This window comes from Monodelphis domestica, chromosome 1 (genome assembly GCF_027887165.1).
Source record: "Monodelphis domestica isolate mMonDom1 chromosome 1, mMonDom1.pri, whole genome shotgun sequence".
Taxonomy (NCBI): domain Eukaryota; kingdom Metazoa; phylum Chordata; class Mammalia; order Didelphimorphia; family Didelphidae; genus Monodelphis; species Monodelphis domestica.
In genome coordinates, this window is record NC_077227.1 from 22913670 (window position 1) to 22929070 (window position 15401).

Genomic DNA, 15401 nt, shown 5'->3' on the forward strand with positions numbered 1-15401 from the left:
TGGGATACTCAAATGAATCTGGGATGTCATTTATTCAGGAGTTCCCTTTCCCAAGTGACCCAAGTCTTAAGCCATCCATGCCTGCCCATCCTATATAACTCTTGTCCAAGTTCTTCCAAAAATTTACCATAGGTCTCCTATCTAACATGAAGAAGACATTTCCTGTTTTTATCCCAGTATTGATGGTTACCAGTGGAGGACACCAGACCCTACTCTCCCTCTTTACATATTTTTTAACCCATTGCTCCAATTTCTGCTTTCTGGAGCCAAGCAGATCATGTCTATTCCTTCTTCAATTTCATAGTCATTTAAATACTCAAAGTCAATCAGAACCCAACAATCATCTCTTCTCCAGATTAAGCATCCCTAGTAGGTTTAATTGATTCTCATGTAGCAATCATTCTCTGCCTTGATTGTGTCATTTGGACAATCACCAAATTATCAATGTCCTTCCCAAAATGTGGTGACTAGAGCTGAGCACACACACACACAAAAAAAAAATCACGTTGCTAGTTCTAGATATTACATTGCTTAATGCTCCTAGATTACATTTGTTTTCTTAACTTTGGTGTAATAATATTGACATATTGTGTTTCTGATCTACTAAGACAAACATAGCTAGATGGATGGATAGATAGATAGATAGATAGATAGATAGATAGATAGATAGATAGATAGATAGATGGATAGATATATAGATGGATGGATAGATAGATGGATGGATAGATAGATGGATGGGTGGATAGATAGATAGATAGATAGATAGATAGATAGATAGATAGATAGATAGATAGATAGATAGATAGAGATGGATAGATAGAGACATAGAGGCATAGAGAGAGAGAGAGAGAGATAGATAGAGACATAGATAGAGATAGATAGATAGATAGAGACATAGATAGAGACATAGATAGAGACATAGATAGATAGAGACATAGATAGATAGATAGATAGATAGATAGATAGATAGATAGATAGATAGATAGAGATGGATAGATAGAGACATAGAGGCATAGAGAGAGAGAGAGAGAGATGGATAGATAGATAGATAGAGACATAGAGAGAGAGAGAGAGAGAGATAGAGTTGGATAGATAGATAGATAGATAGATAGATAGATAGATAGATAGATAGATAGAGACATAGAGAGAGAGAGAGAGATAGATAGATAGATAGATAGATAGATAGATAGATAGATAGATAGATAGATGGATAGATAGACCAACCGACAGGCAGACTGCTGGCTCCCACATCTTACATATCTTAAATGTTCTTTGTTTGTTTGTTTAACCCAAGTATAAGAATTAGTTCTTCTTCCTATTCAATTTTATCCAATGAGCTTTCACTCAGCAGTCTAGAGGCAGTATAATATAATCGATAGAGCGCCAAACTTGAAATCAGGAAGGCCTGCATTCATATACCATCCTTAGAAACTCCCCATGTGACTGTGAGCAGGTTACTTAAACTCTCTAAATCTCATTCCTCTTCCATAAAATGAGAAGGTGGGATTTGATGACCTCTAAGGTCCTTTCAAACTACATTCATGATCCAGTGACCTAGCCAGATGTTGCCATCCACTGGGTTAGCATTCTCTCCTTTCCCTTTCAACTTTGTGTCATCTGCATATTTGACAAGTGCTTTTATCCAGTTCACTGATGGAATGTGAAGGAGCTCAGCCTCAAGGACAGGTCTCTGAGGTACTCAGCTGGAGAACTCCCTTCCATGTCAACACTGACGGTTCTTTGGGTCTAGTCATTCAGCCTGCCACAAATCCACCTTCATGTGCAATCATCTAGCCCTATTTCTCCCCACAAGAATAGCCTGAGAAATGTTAGAGAATGTTTTCGGAAAACAGAAGTAAGCTACTGTCTGTCACTAGTGTTTCCCTCATCTAGCAGACCCAAAATCCTATCCAAAAAGGAAATGAAGCTAAACCCTTCCTGATGCTGGCTATTTGGGATGACAATTCCATCTTCTAGATGTTCATTAACCACCTCTTTAACAACCCCTTTGAGAATGTTGCCAGGGCCTGAGGTCTGACTCACTGGCCTAGAGTTTATGGACTCCATTCTCATCCCTTCTTTTGAAAACCAGGTCAACATTTTTCCATCTATAAACCCGTTGTATGCTACTTCCTCCCTATTTCTCCATAAGCCAGTTAAGAGGCTTCCTGTTTAGCTGAGATTGATTTTAGGATTGTAACCCAATGAAGAAATTCAGTACATAGCCAATAAGTACGGAACACTTAATCTGATAGACGCATTCAAAATCGATCTCATTCTCTTTACCCCTAAGCCCTCCCCACTTCCTCACTTCCATAATATTGTCCAGAGCAACATCATCCGTCAAGTCATGCCAGCTCACAATCTAGACTTCCTTAGCTCCTCCCTAGCTCTCACCCCACCATATCCACTCCGTCACCAAGGCTTGCAGTCATTGCAACGTCTCTTGAACATCCCCCATTCTCAACTCTGACATGACCACGCTCTGGTCCTGGCCCCCATCATTTCACACCTGGATTATTGCAATAGCTACTGGTCAGTCTGCCTTCCTCTAGTCTCTCCCCACTCCAATCCATTCTCCACTCAGCCATCAAAGTGACTTTCCTAAAGCCTAGATCTGACCACGTGACCCACTAAACTCCAGGGGTTGCCCATCACCTCCAAGATCACATATAAAATCTGCAGTTTGGTATTCAAAGCCCTTCATAACGCAACTCCCTCCTATCTTTCCAGGTCTTCTTTCATCTGTTTCCCCAATATATACTCTTCGATCCAGAGACACTGCTCTGCTGTTTCCCCAACAAGTCACTCCATCTCCCAACTCTGGGCATTTTCTCTGGCTGTTCTCAGAGCCTCGAATGCTCTCTCTCCTCATGTGTGTCATGGATTGCACTAAGCCCCAGGTCTAGAAAGAAAGACAAAAGAGTGTCTCTGTTCTCCAGGAGGTCAGAGTTTTAGCTGGGATGTGAAGGAAACCAGAGAAGTCATAGAATTCCTCCTATAGAGGATGGACGTTGAAAATGCCGGAGACAGGAGATGGAGTGCCCAGCTCTCAAGTGGGCAAAGTCCATATTGTCTTGGGGGAACAATGAACTTAATAGCAAAAAGCATCACTCTTTGGGGAGACCATGAAGGAGCTAGAAGTTATGGGATGGGCTTCTGGGAAGCTCCCGAGGGCCAATCTATGACTGAGCAACTTTAATGAAAGATTAAATTACCTGTAAATCTCAGCCACCACTCAGTCTGGGCTAGGTAGACTACTGACATCCCATTACCTACAGCACTCTTCTTGTTAATTAAAAATAATATTTTGAGGAGCTGGTTCTTTTTATTGGTTCTTTTTCCTCTCTATTTTTTATTGTTTGCTATAAGGGAAGGCTCTCTGGGTAGAGGAAGGGGAGGCGTATATTTGGAAATGACGATGCTGTCAAAATGATACCAATAATTTTTAAATTACTCGTCTTTCTATGGTATCTTAATTACTGCTAATTAATTAGGTTGGTTGATTGATGGTGATGGTGATAACTGACAGTTATATAGCATTCGGAGATTTGTAAAGAGCTTTAATGCTTATAGGTCTCTTCAATATAACAGTAGCCATTTATTATTCATGCACATCATCTCACTTGAACCTCACAACAACCCAGTGAGGTGGCACAGGTATTATTATTCCCATTTTGTGGATGAGGAACCAGAGGCACAGAGAAGTTAGGTGATTTTTCCCATAGCAGCACAGTTAGTGTCAGAGATAAGATTTGAACAAAGGTCTTCATGAAGCCAAGACGCTTCTATCAAAAACATCAGGATGTCTTAATGTAGTGATTATGGGAGATACAGAAAGTATTACATCCCTATATACAGCTTGGAAGACTGAGGTTCAGTGAAGAGTGTGTTAGAGCACCATGAGAAAATCACTAGCTTTGGATTCAAAAGACCTGGGTTCAAGCCTTGCTACTATCACTTACTACCTGTATGACCCTGGACAAGTCCCTTAATCCCTTTACATCTCAGTTTCCTCCTATGTAAAATTAGGAGATTGGACTAGATGATTTCAAAGCACCATTCTAGCTCTAAAGCAATTAATAAAGAAGGTGAAGTCACTTACCTGTGCTCACAAAATTAGTAAATGTTAGAGTCAGGACTCAGACAGTTCGGTGGCACAATAGATTGCGTGGCAGGCTTGGAGTCAGGAAGATGAGTTCAAATCCATCCTCAGATACCTACCTATTGTGCAACCCTTGAGCAAGTCACTTTACCATGTTTGCCTCAGTTTCCTCATCTGTAAAATGAGCTGGAGAATGAAATGGCAAACCTCACTCCAGTATCTTGCCAAGAAAACTCCAAAGGGGTTCATGAAGAGTCAGACATGACTGAACAACAACCACAAAAGATTCTTCTGTGACCCAGATTCTTTCCACTATCCATGCATTATCATTCTTTTCTCTTGTATGGTCTTTTCATCTGGACATAGTGAAGACTAGAGGAAATGCCCACTAGATTCAAGTTGTAGGATGTTGTGGCAGCATTAGAAATATATAATGAAGCATTTGTTGCTACAAATCTCTAAATTAGAAAGACAACCAATCTCAGGAACCAAAAAGGCAAAAGGGACCTGGTGTCTAAAGCCAGAATTAAAAATCAATGAGTTGTAGGAACTAGGAAAGGAGAAATCCCTAAGGCCAAGGATACATGTCCAGAGGCTTAACTAAGGCAGAGCATCTGAGCTTTGCTCCAGGGCACTAAAATTTAATGAACAAAAAAATTTACAACTGAGCTTAGCATCTAGTTAGTGAAAATGATCAGTTGAAAGAGGAAGCTAGCAAGCACAATAGTAATTTCACTCCACTCTATTATTAAGAATTTGTCTTGACTACTTCTTATATTATTTTCTCATCTTGATTCATATAGTTTTTCTTTGTGCTACACAATTTTGATTGTACCCAACACCAAACACCAAAACAGCTAGTTAGCTCTATGAGCATCACCAGATTGTTTACAAGAACAAATTGGAAGCCCCAGGATGATGACAGAAATCAGCACAGCCAACATCCCAAGGCAAGAACTGTTACAAAAGTGAAGGACTTCTATTAAATATGATGATAGGGAGTCTGTGAATTTCTACTCCTCCCACTTGGACTTCCCTTAGAAGTTCTGGTTAATGTGCTGTTTGTGGTGACAAAAAATTGGAAATGAGGGGATGCCCTCCAATTGGGGAATGGCTGAACAAATTGTGGTATACGCTGGTGATGGAATACTATTGTGCTAAAAGGAACAATGAACTGGAGGAACTCCTTGTGAACTGGAACAACCTCCAGCAAGTGATGCAGAGTGAGAGGAGGAGAACCAAGAGAATGTTGTACACAGAGACAGATATACTGTGGCACAATCAAATGTAATGAACTTCTCTACTAGCAGCAATGCAGTGATCCAGGATAATTCTGAGGGACTTATAAGAAAGAACAAAATCCACATTCAGAGAAAGAACTGTGGGAGCAGAAATGCAGAAAAAAAAAACTGCTTGATCACATGGGTCAATGGGGATATGATTGGGGATGTAGACTCTACATGACCATCCTAGTCCAAATATCAATAATATAGAAATAGGTCTTGATCAATGACACATGTAAAACCCAATGGAATAGCACATTGGCTATAGGAGGGGGTGGAAGGAGGGAAGGGAAAGAACATGGATCATGTAACCATAGAAAAATATTCTTAATTAATTAATCAAACTTAAAAAAAAGAAGTCCTATTTAAAGTCTTGTTTCAGGTACAGCTAGATGGCTCAGTGGAAAGAGAGGCAGGCTTGGAGACAAAAAGTCCTAGAGTCAAATCTGGCCTCAGATACTTCCTAGCTAGGTGACCCTGGGCAAGTCACTTAATCCTCATTGCCTAGTCCTTACACTTTCCAATGCACAGTACTGATTCCAAGACTGAAGGTGTGGGGTGAAAAAAATAAATAAAATAAAATCTTGTTTTAGAGCCTGGTCCAGATGAGCTCCTTTAGGAGTCACAAGGAATTGCTTTATAGAGACAAGCTGGGACTTTCTAAGGAATCTCTTTCCACAGTGACACTGTCAGGATCAGTGTGCTCTGATCACTCTAGCTCCAGCATCTCAGTCCATTGGTCACACTAACTCTGGGTTAGTGCCAGATCCCAGAATCCCCTCCTTGGACTGGTCTTTGAGGCTTAATGCAATTCCCTCCTCTCTTTGCAGAGTTTGATCAAATTCCACCCCAAGAGTCTCATTTTACAGATTACTCTTCATCAAATAGAATGTAAGCTCCTCAAGGGCAGGGACTGCATCACTTTTTTGTATAACCCCCTTATCTTCCATTTAGAATCAATACTGTGTATTGGTTCTAAGACAGAAGAGTAGTAAGGGTTAGTCAATGGGGGTTAAGTGACTTGCCCAGGGTCACACAGCTGGGAAGTGTCTGAGGCCAGATTTGAACCTGTCTCTAGTCCTGATCCTCTATCCACTGAGCCACCCCCAATTGTGTCACTTTGGCTCTGAATCCCTGGTATTCCTAGCCTAGTACCAACATACAGTAGACATTTAAGTGATGATTATTGATTGCATGTGAGTCAGTCTGTATCATCATCTGGTTATGTTTCCATTCCTTGTACAGATTTCAGAATAGAATTTCAGAGCCCAAAATGATACATTTTGATTGGTCAGTTGGTTGACCGATGATGATGGTGGTGATAGCTGGCATTAATACAGTATTCTGAGATGTATAAATTGCTTTGTGTAGATAACCTCGCTTGAACATGAGGACAACGTTAATCGATTAATAGGAAATTTGGTCCTCTGATAATGACCACCCATTTTACAGATGGGGAAAGATGGTCCTCTGAAAACCACTTTCTGTTACCTGCTTTGAACCCTAATAGCAGTGTGACAGTGAGTTCTGGTTTCGAATTTAGCTATTCTGGGCTCACATCCCAGTTCTGATACTTATCATCAGAGTGACCTTAGCCAGCCTATCAGCTTCCTCAATTGTAACAAAAGGGAGCTTAGATGAGATGATGCCAAAGATCTTAATCTGTGACTTTATAACCACTAGCAAGCCTTTACTTCCCCATTTAATTCTTAAATACCACGTCTCCTTGGGAACAGCTCTCTTGTACTAAGTGCATCAAGAACACTGAATTTGGAATCTAAGGATCTGAATTCTAAACTCCATTCTTCAACTTGCTAACTGCATGACCTTGAGCAAGTCACTAAACTAGGAAAAATAACGACCAAGAAAGAAGACTAAAGGTAAGTGATGAGCCTCACATTCGGGGCATTAAAAATGTCTAGGATGGGGCAATATCCTCTCTATCAACTAGTGGTTTGTCATTTCTTTAAAAACAAAACAAACAAACAAAAAAACCTTTACCTTCTATCAAGATAGAAGAATGGTAATGGCTAGGCAATAGCGGTTAAATGACTTGCCCAGGATCACCCAGCTAAGATGTATCTGAAGCCACATTTGAATCCAGAACCTCCCCTCTCCAGGCCCGGTTTTCAATCCACTGAGCCACCCAGTGCCCCAATTTGTTATTTCCAAGAGGGAAGTACAAAGTGAAAAAGAAGTCACAAGATTCAAAAGACAACAATAGAAACTCTTTAGAAGAAGAAACCCAAAATAGATATTTCAAAAGTTTTAATTCTATGAGAAATAAAGAGGATAAATGCTGAAATAAGTACATACATTATGAATTTAAGAATAACAGTCTAGAATAGACAGAAATGGAAACTAAATAGTGAAGAGAATGAGGGAAAGGAATCCTTTTTAGAAAAATGCACAGAAAATGAAATAGGAAATAACCAAAAAAAGGAAGTTGAAGGGGAGGAGAAGAAAAGGGGATTCTACTCAGCTATTTAACTAAGAAGGAGGAAATGGAGCAAAATTAAATAACTGGATAAAAGCAAGCAATAGAAAGGAACTAATAAGCAAAACTCCCAAATTAGTCATTATCCAGTTAATAAACATGCATTAAGTGCCTTCTAAAGTTAGATACTATGATAAACACTGTGGATATGAATACCAAAAAATAAGAAGGTCTTGACTTTAAGGAGCTTGCAATCTAATAAGGGAAGAGAAGACACAAAACTAGAAAAGGAATAACAAATAAGATGGGGATGGGGCTTGAGGATATGGAGAAGAGTGTCAAGTGGGAATACAATTGTCTTAAAATTGGTTAAACTAAAATAACTAAATAGAAATAACAGATTGTCTATGTAAAAAAAAAGATAAGAAAAATCCTATTTGGGGAAAAAAGCAATATTAAAGGCAAAAGTAAGAAAATATAAAATTAATTTTCATGCCTTTAAATTCAAATGGATTCAACAATCCAATAAAATGAAATAGAGAGATTGCATAAGAAAACAAAACTCCACCACCTGCTTACAAGAAATTAATTATAAAAACAAAGATACACTGAATAAAAATGAAGGCCTGTGATAAAATTTAGTAAGCATCAAATGAATTCAGAAAAGCAGGGATTATAATCATGTCATAAAACAAGGAAAAACATTAAAATATAAACTTGGTAAGCAAGCAAACTACATTATACTGAAAAGAACCATAGATAAGAAGCCACTATTAATATTAAACTTATGCTTTCCAAATACCAAAAACATCTAAATTCATAAAGCAAACTGAACTACAAGAAGAAAGAAATAGTAACCCACAATTGTGACAGGATATTTCAATGTCACCCTTTTTTTTTGGATGTCTCAGGAAGATGAAAAAAAAGAGAAAGTATAAAATGAAAAATTGATGAAGAAACCAAATCTAAAAGATTCATGGCATATTTTAAACGATACTGCTAAAGAACAAATTTTTTATCACCCTATGGAAGTTTGACTCAAAATATGACCATGTATTATAGCACAGAGATATTGCAAACAAATGTTGAAAGGCAGAAATTATAATTCTTTTATAGATCATAATACAATTTTTAAAAATAAGCATCAATTCTGGAATCACAAACAAAAAAAAGATATAAATGGAAACTTAATAAAATTCTAAATAATGAGTAGGTCAAAGAACCATTCATAGAAATAAGTAATAATTATATAAAGAAAATGATAATAATGAAACCATATACCAAAATTTCTAAGATGCAGCTAAAGCTCATATACCCACAAACATAATATATTAAGAAATAGAAAAGGAAAGAACTAATGAACTGGATATGGATTTTTTTAATTGGAAGAAAAAAATTAAAAAGACCTAAAGTAATCATGAGAAGAAATATTTAAAACTAAAAAAAATGAAAATGTTTAAAAACCATAAAAGTGATAAATAAAACTAAATGTGGGTTCTTTGGAAATGAATTTCAAAAATTTTAAACATTTAGCAATTTGATTAAAAAGAAGAGGGTAGAAAATCAAATAAAAATATGAGCAACATGAAATTATAGCAAAATCAGAAGAAATCAAAAACATAATGAGAACCTATTATGCATAGTTACATGGTAATGGAACTGATAAAACAAAGGAAATAGAGAAATATCTTTTAAAATATAAAATACTCACACTGGCAAAAGACCAACTAGGGATCTTAAGTAACTGAACCTCAGAAGAAAAAAAAACAGTTGTGAAAGGAAAAAATAACTCCTGATCCTGATGTTTTCTCAGAAAAAAATTACCAAACTTTTAAAGAATGATCACTACAAAGGCAGCTAGGTGGCTTAGCAGATAAAGAGGCTACCTTGAAGATGGGAGGTTCTGGGTGCAAATCTGATCTCAGACACTTTCTAGCTCTATGATCCTGGTCAAATCACTTAACCCCTTTTACTTAGCTCTTTTTTTCTGCCTTAGAATCAATACATAGTATTATAAGTGGGAAAATAAGAGTTAAAAAAAACAAAACAATTAGTATCCATCCATAGAACACAGATGATTTCCAAAATAGGAGAAAGAAAGCACTCTACCAGAATCTTTTTATGAAAAAATATAGTCCTAACACTTAAATTATGGAAGGAGAAATCATAGAAGGAGAATACAGACTGATATCATTAATTAATATTACTTCAACTTTTTACATAAATCCTTGTCAGACTAAAAGCAATTTATCTAAGAAATCATTCATAATGACCAAGTAGTATTTATATCAGAGATGCAAGAATGGTTCAGCATTAGGAAAACAACCAACATAATCATATTTTTAAAATAAAAAAAAACATTATTTCAATAGATGCATAAAAGTCCCTTGACAAAGTATAACACTCATATGTGCTAAAAGTCCTACAAGAGAACAAGCATAGTTGGACTTTTTTTTTAATCATAAAAAATACCTATTTAAAAACTATGCAACAGACATACACTAAAACATTTTTCATTAAATATCGGAATAAGGCAAGGATACCCACTATTCCCATTATTACTTGATAGAGTTCTATGCTAGCAATAATGATAAGACAAGAACAAGAATTGAAAGGCATAAAAATAGGTAACCAAGAGATGAAACTGTTTGCTTGGAAAATCCTAAGGAATAAGTGAAAATACTAATTGAAACAATAACTTCTGCAAAGTTGCAGGCTTCAATGAATGGCATTTATATTTAATAGTTATAATTCAAAAAATTCAAATAGTAATAAATTCAAAAAAGATAAAAATAGAAAGGGAAATCTCATTCCAAATAAAATGCATAAAAGTATCTGGAGATCAACTTGCCAATGTGCACAAAAAAATTGTATAGATTTAATTTTATAGTGCTCCTTAAAGAAATTTGAAAACCACTTAAATGGCTGGAGGAGTATTAAGTACTCTTGGTTAGGCTCTATTAGAAGTAAAGTTAATTCACACTTTTAATGCTATACTAATCAAATTATCTGAGATACTTTATAAAAAAATAAAATAAGAACAAATTTCAAGCTCTAGAATATCAATAGAAATAATGAAAATAAATAGGGTCAAGAGGGGAATAGTTCTTCCAGGCATCAGACTATATTATAAAGCAGCAATCATCAAAAACATCTGATATTGGTTAAAACAAAATAAGGGTATTTTAATGATGCAGACTAGACAGGGGAGAATCAGCAACAACAGGTCTCAATAATTCAGTGTTTGATAAAGTGGAAAATATAAATTACTTAGGAAAGAACTCTCTATTTGATTTTTTCTTAATCTGCTGAAAAAAACTAGAAAGCAACCTAACAGAAATTAAGTTTAGACCTATACCTTCTATCTCACAATGCATTCTAAATAGCCATATGACCTAAGTAATAAATATAACACTTTTTAAATATATAGAAGAGAAGCAATGTATTATATGACTCTCATACCTATGAACAGAAGATTTATTGTTAACCAAACAATTTTAGAGCCAGTCAATTACCAAAAGAAAAAAAAAACTGATAGCTTTGATTAATTGAAACTGAAAAGCCTTTCAAAATTAATGAGCCGAGGATAAGAAGTGGTAGAATTGGGGAGGGGAAGAAACTTTGTATTAAATTTCTCTGATAAGGGTTTGATGTTCAAGTCACATGAGAGAGAGAGATTGACAAACATAAATAATATATATATATATATAAATATGAAATATAAAAGTCATTCTCCAATAGATAAATGGTCAAAGCACAGTTCTCAAAAGAATTGCAAAGTATCATAACCACATGAAAGTTCCAAATCACTAATAATAATAATAATAATTAAAAAAATGCAAATCAAAATGATCCGAGGTTGCACCTCATACCCAACCAATTGGCAAAGATGACAAAGTAAGTAGTCAATATTGGAGAAGTTGTGAAAAGACAGATACACTAGCACATTTTTGGTGGAGTTACAAACAGATGCAAATGTCTTGGGAAACAATTTGTAATTATACAAATAAAGTGGCTAAAATAAACATATCCTTTTTTTAACCCTTACTTTGTCTTAGAATCAATACTGTATATTGGCTCCAAGGCAGAAGAGTGGTAAGGGCTAGGCAAGTGGGGTGAAGTGACCTGCCCAGGGTAGCACAGCTGAGAAGTGACTGAGGCCAGATTAGAACCCAGGACCTCCCATCTCTAGGCCTGGCTCTCAATCCACTGAGCCACCCAGCTGCCCCCTAAAATGAGCATAACCTTTTAACCAGAGATTCCATTATTGGATTTATACTCCAAAGAAGCCATTGATACAAGAAAATTTCCATATACTCTAAAATATTTATACAACTACTTTTTATAATAGCAAAGAATTTGAAACAAAGTAGAAGGAGATTGATTAGGAAATGACTACACAATGCTATTCTCAACATGATGAACACAGAAAAGCATGGGAAAATCTACATGAACTGATACAAAGTAAACAGAACCAAGAAACAATATATCTAATAACCACAATGTAAATAGAAAGGACAACCATATATATGTATGTACAAAAAATTAATGTTGCAAAATTATGAAAAACAATCATGACTTGAAAGCATATGAAAAAAGAGCCCCTATGCAGAGCTGGAAGGTCCATGTGTGATTCACATCATACATATTTCCAGACTTTTTCAATGTATTGATCACTTATGCTGATTTTCCTCTTTTTCTTTGTCGTTAAAAAAAACGCTGTTTGTTATATGAGACAGTCCTCTACAAGGGGGCGGGTACTGGGAAAGCTGCTGCCATGTAAAAAACAAAAGATATCAATAAAAGTTCATTTAAATAAAAAGTCAGAAACTATAGTTCATCTAATGACCAGTTATGATTCCAGTGGAAGCAAGATGAAGCATATTATTATCCACCTCCAGAGAGAGAGGAGACAAAGAGAAGGGGGGGGGGGGGAGAGAGAGAGAGAGAGAGAGAGAGAGAGAGAGAGAGAGAGAGAGAGAGGGAGGGAGGGAGGGAGGGAGAGAGGGAGAGAGGGAGAGAGGGAGAGAGGGAGAGATGATGATGATGATGGACTCATAGTACAGAAAGAGACTCATTTTTTGGGACATAGCCAATGTAGGAATTTGTTTTGCTTGACTTTGAATATTTGTTACCAGGGTTAGGTTTTCCTTCCTTTTATTCTGCCCCCCTCTTTCTCTCTCCCAAGGGAGGCAGGGGAGGGGGGATCCAGATTTTTTTTTATTGCTGTTAATTATCAAAATTGAATTCTTTTAAACTTGTAAGAGAGAATCCTGTCCCAGAAATGCCTTCCTGGAAGTCTGGCCTCTCGTCCAGCCCATCTGAAGGAATGCTCCTTTAAAAGGGCTACCAATAGGCCAGCATTGTCCAGAAACTTTAAGAAGGCTCCAGTGGCTTGGTATCAGATCAGTAAGGCAATTTCTTTGGGGACTGATGGGTCCCTGGGGACTTGTAAGGAGAAACAGAATGGAGTTCTGTGACTTTTTTTTTTGCACTGAAACACAAATCCCAAGAATCTGGCAAAATTTCAATGTGAAAACAAAACCCTCCAAGAGTCACATGACAAAGGAAAGCCAGAGGACAGAGGAAAGCTTCTGCCACCGGGCACAACTGCCCAACCCCCAGCTAACAGCCCTCTTCCCTAGAGATGCTGGGCAGGTCAGGAGGTCTTGGTAAACTTCCCATCTCAAATGGAGCAGGGTAAACAACTAACAGGTTTTCTTTGACCCAGAGAAGAAAGCAACGAAGGAGGGATGAGGAGGTGATGGCTGAGTTCCCAGTTTGGGTGTGATATTGTGTAAGGAAAAAGACTGGACCATCGAGGAGTGGGAAGATTTTGGATCAAGTCCAAGTTCTGTCACTAACTACCTCTGTGAGCTTGCACAACCCTCTTTGCCTCAGGTTGCTCAGCTATAAAATGGGCATAATAATATATGTGGTCAAGGGGCACCATGGCAGAGCAGAGAGTGCTAGGCTTGGAGTCAGGACATCTGTTCCACTCTCTTCTCTGCCAGCCACTGTCTGTGTGACCCTATCCAAGTCATTTCATTCTTCAGGGCCTTTAATAAATAATTAAGACTTATCTGTTGTCCTCTCTTTATTTCCCCACTGCTATCTCAGAAGAACATATATTCCCAGAAACAGCACCTCTCCTGGGCAAAATTGTACCAACACATCTTTTCACTTAACCCTTCTATGCCTCAGTTTTCCTGTCTGTAAAATGAAAAACAAAAAAGGACAAGATGAAATTCTGAGGACCCTTCTGGAATCTATGACATTATAATGCAATCAATGGCTCCATGATTCCATCTTAAGTCATTAATGAATAATAATTAATTAGTTAACTAATGACTAATAACAACATAAAAGGTTCACCTTTACCATTTCAAGAGTGTTCAAAGTCTTCACCAGAAAGGAAAAAGGTGATATAAATATAAATATAAAAATATCTATAAATAAAATAAATATAAACTCTCAGAAAAGAGGAACAATGATGAAGTGGAAAGAGGACTAGATTTGGAGTCAGAGGATCCAATTTCGAATCCTAGTTCTGATACTTACCAACTAAGTGACCTTGAATGCTTTTACTCTTTGGTCTTGCAGATGGGTTCCCTCATCTGTAAAACAAGGGGGATCAGATTAAACGAGCTGTAAGGATTTGCTTTTTTTTTAAATACACCAGTAAGTGGTCAGGAGAGTGGAGAGGGCACTAAGCCATTGCCCATCGTTTCTGAAATCCAGAAAAGTCTTCTGAGTTGGACATTACCTAGATGCATCAGCTCTAGATCCAAGGCCATTTGTTGCTAGCCCTCCCATCACTAGAGTAAAGCAAAGGGCATTGTTTAGATCCAATCTTCCCACAAACAGATCCCCCCTTCCTCTGGCCATCCCTGTCATCCCCAAGTGTTGACATATCCTGGAGCTTCCAATTAAGAAGTTCCTTAGTGGATAGACCAGATCAAAGCTGAGATTAAGCCAATATAGAAAGTGATTGAAGTAGCCTCTGCCTCCAACATCAGTGCCACGCCTCCATTTGCCACTTCTCTAATCAGGTAGGGCCAATGCTGGTCAAGCTAAACCAGGGCCAAAGGCCAAGGTGGCTCCCACTTTTCCTTCTTCCATGGCCTTTGCTCAAAAGCCTTAGCTCAGCTAAGTGGAGACACCTGGTGTTTGTTGTGGCAATTTCAAGGCCAGTGAGCATGGGGAAAGCTCAGCCCCAGATTAAAAGCGATTGTCTGGATGGATGGAAGTACCATCGTCCACTAGACCGATCCAAGAGAGAGACTGGCCAGAGAAGCTCCAGCTTTCCCCTGTGGATCTCCAGGTTAAGCAATCCTTTCTCCAAGCCCTGTCTCAGGCTTGGTTTCCCAGAAATACCTTTGCAAAATTCCTCAAACTCCTAGAGGAGCTTGAAGAAATGGGAGCAAATAGGCTTCGTTTTGTCAGGTGCTAAATCAAAGTGTTAACTTTGCTGTAATAACTGTTTGGTAATACTTAATAAGCAGCTAGCAGAGGCCCAGCTTCAGGAAGAAGAAAAAAAAAAGAGCTATACAAGGCCAGAGGAATATTAAAGTTT

The 15401-nt window shown here is 37.5% G+C and overlaps 1 long non-coding RNA gene across 1 annotated transcript in view; it reads right to left on the bottom strand.

The window, feature by feature from the left end:
* Positions 1–15366, bottom strand: part of LOC103095373 (uncharacterized) — a 39974-nt gene extending 24608 nt beyond the window's left edge. The window contains exons 1-2 of the long non-coding RNA XR_460040.3: positions 15203–15366; positions 14387–14442 (exon numbers count right to left, since the gene is read on the bottom strand). This is a non-coding gene — a long non-coding RNA (uncharacterized LOC103095373). The remainder of the gene's footprint in view (positions 1–14386; positions 14443–15202) is intronic.
* Positions 15367–15401: the final 35 nt, after the last annotated feature.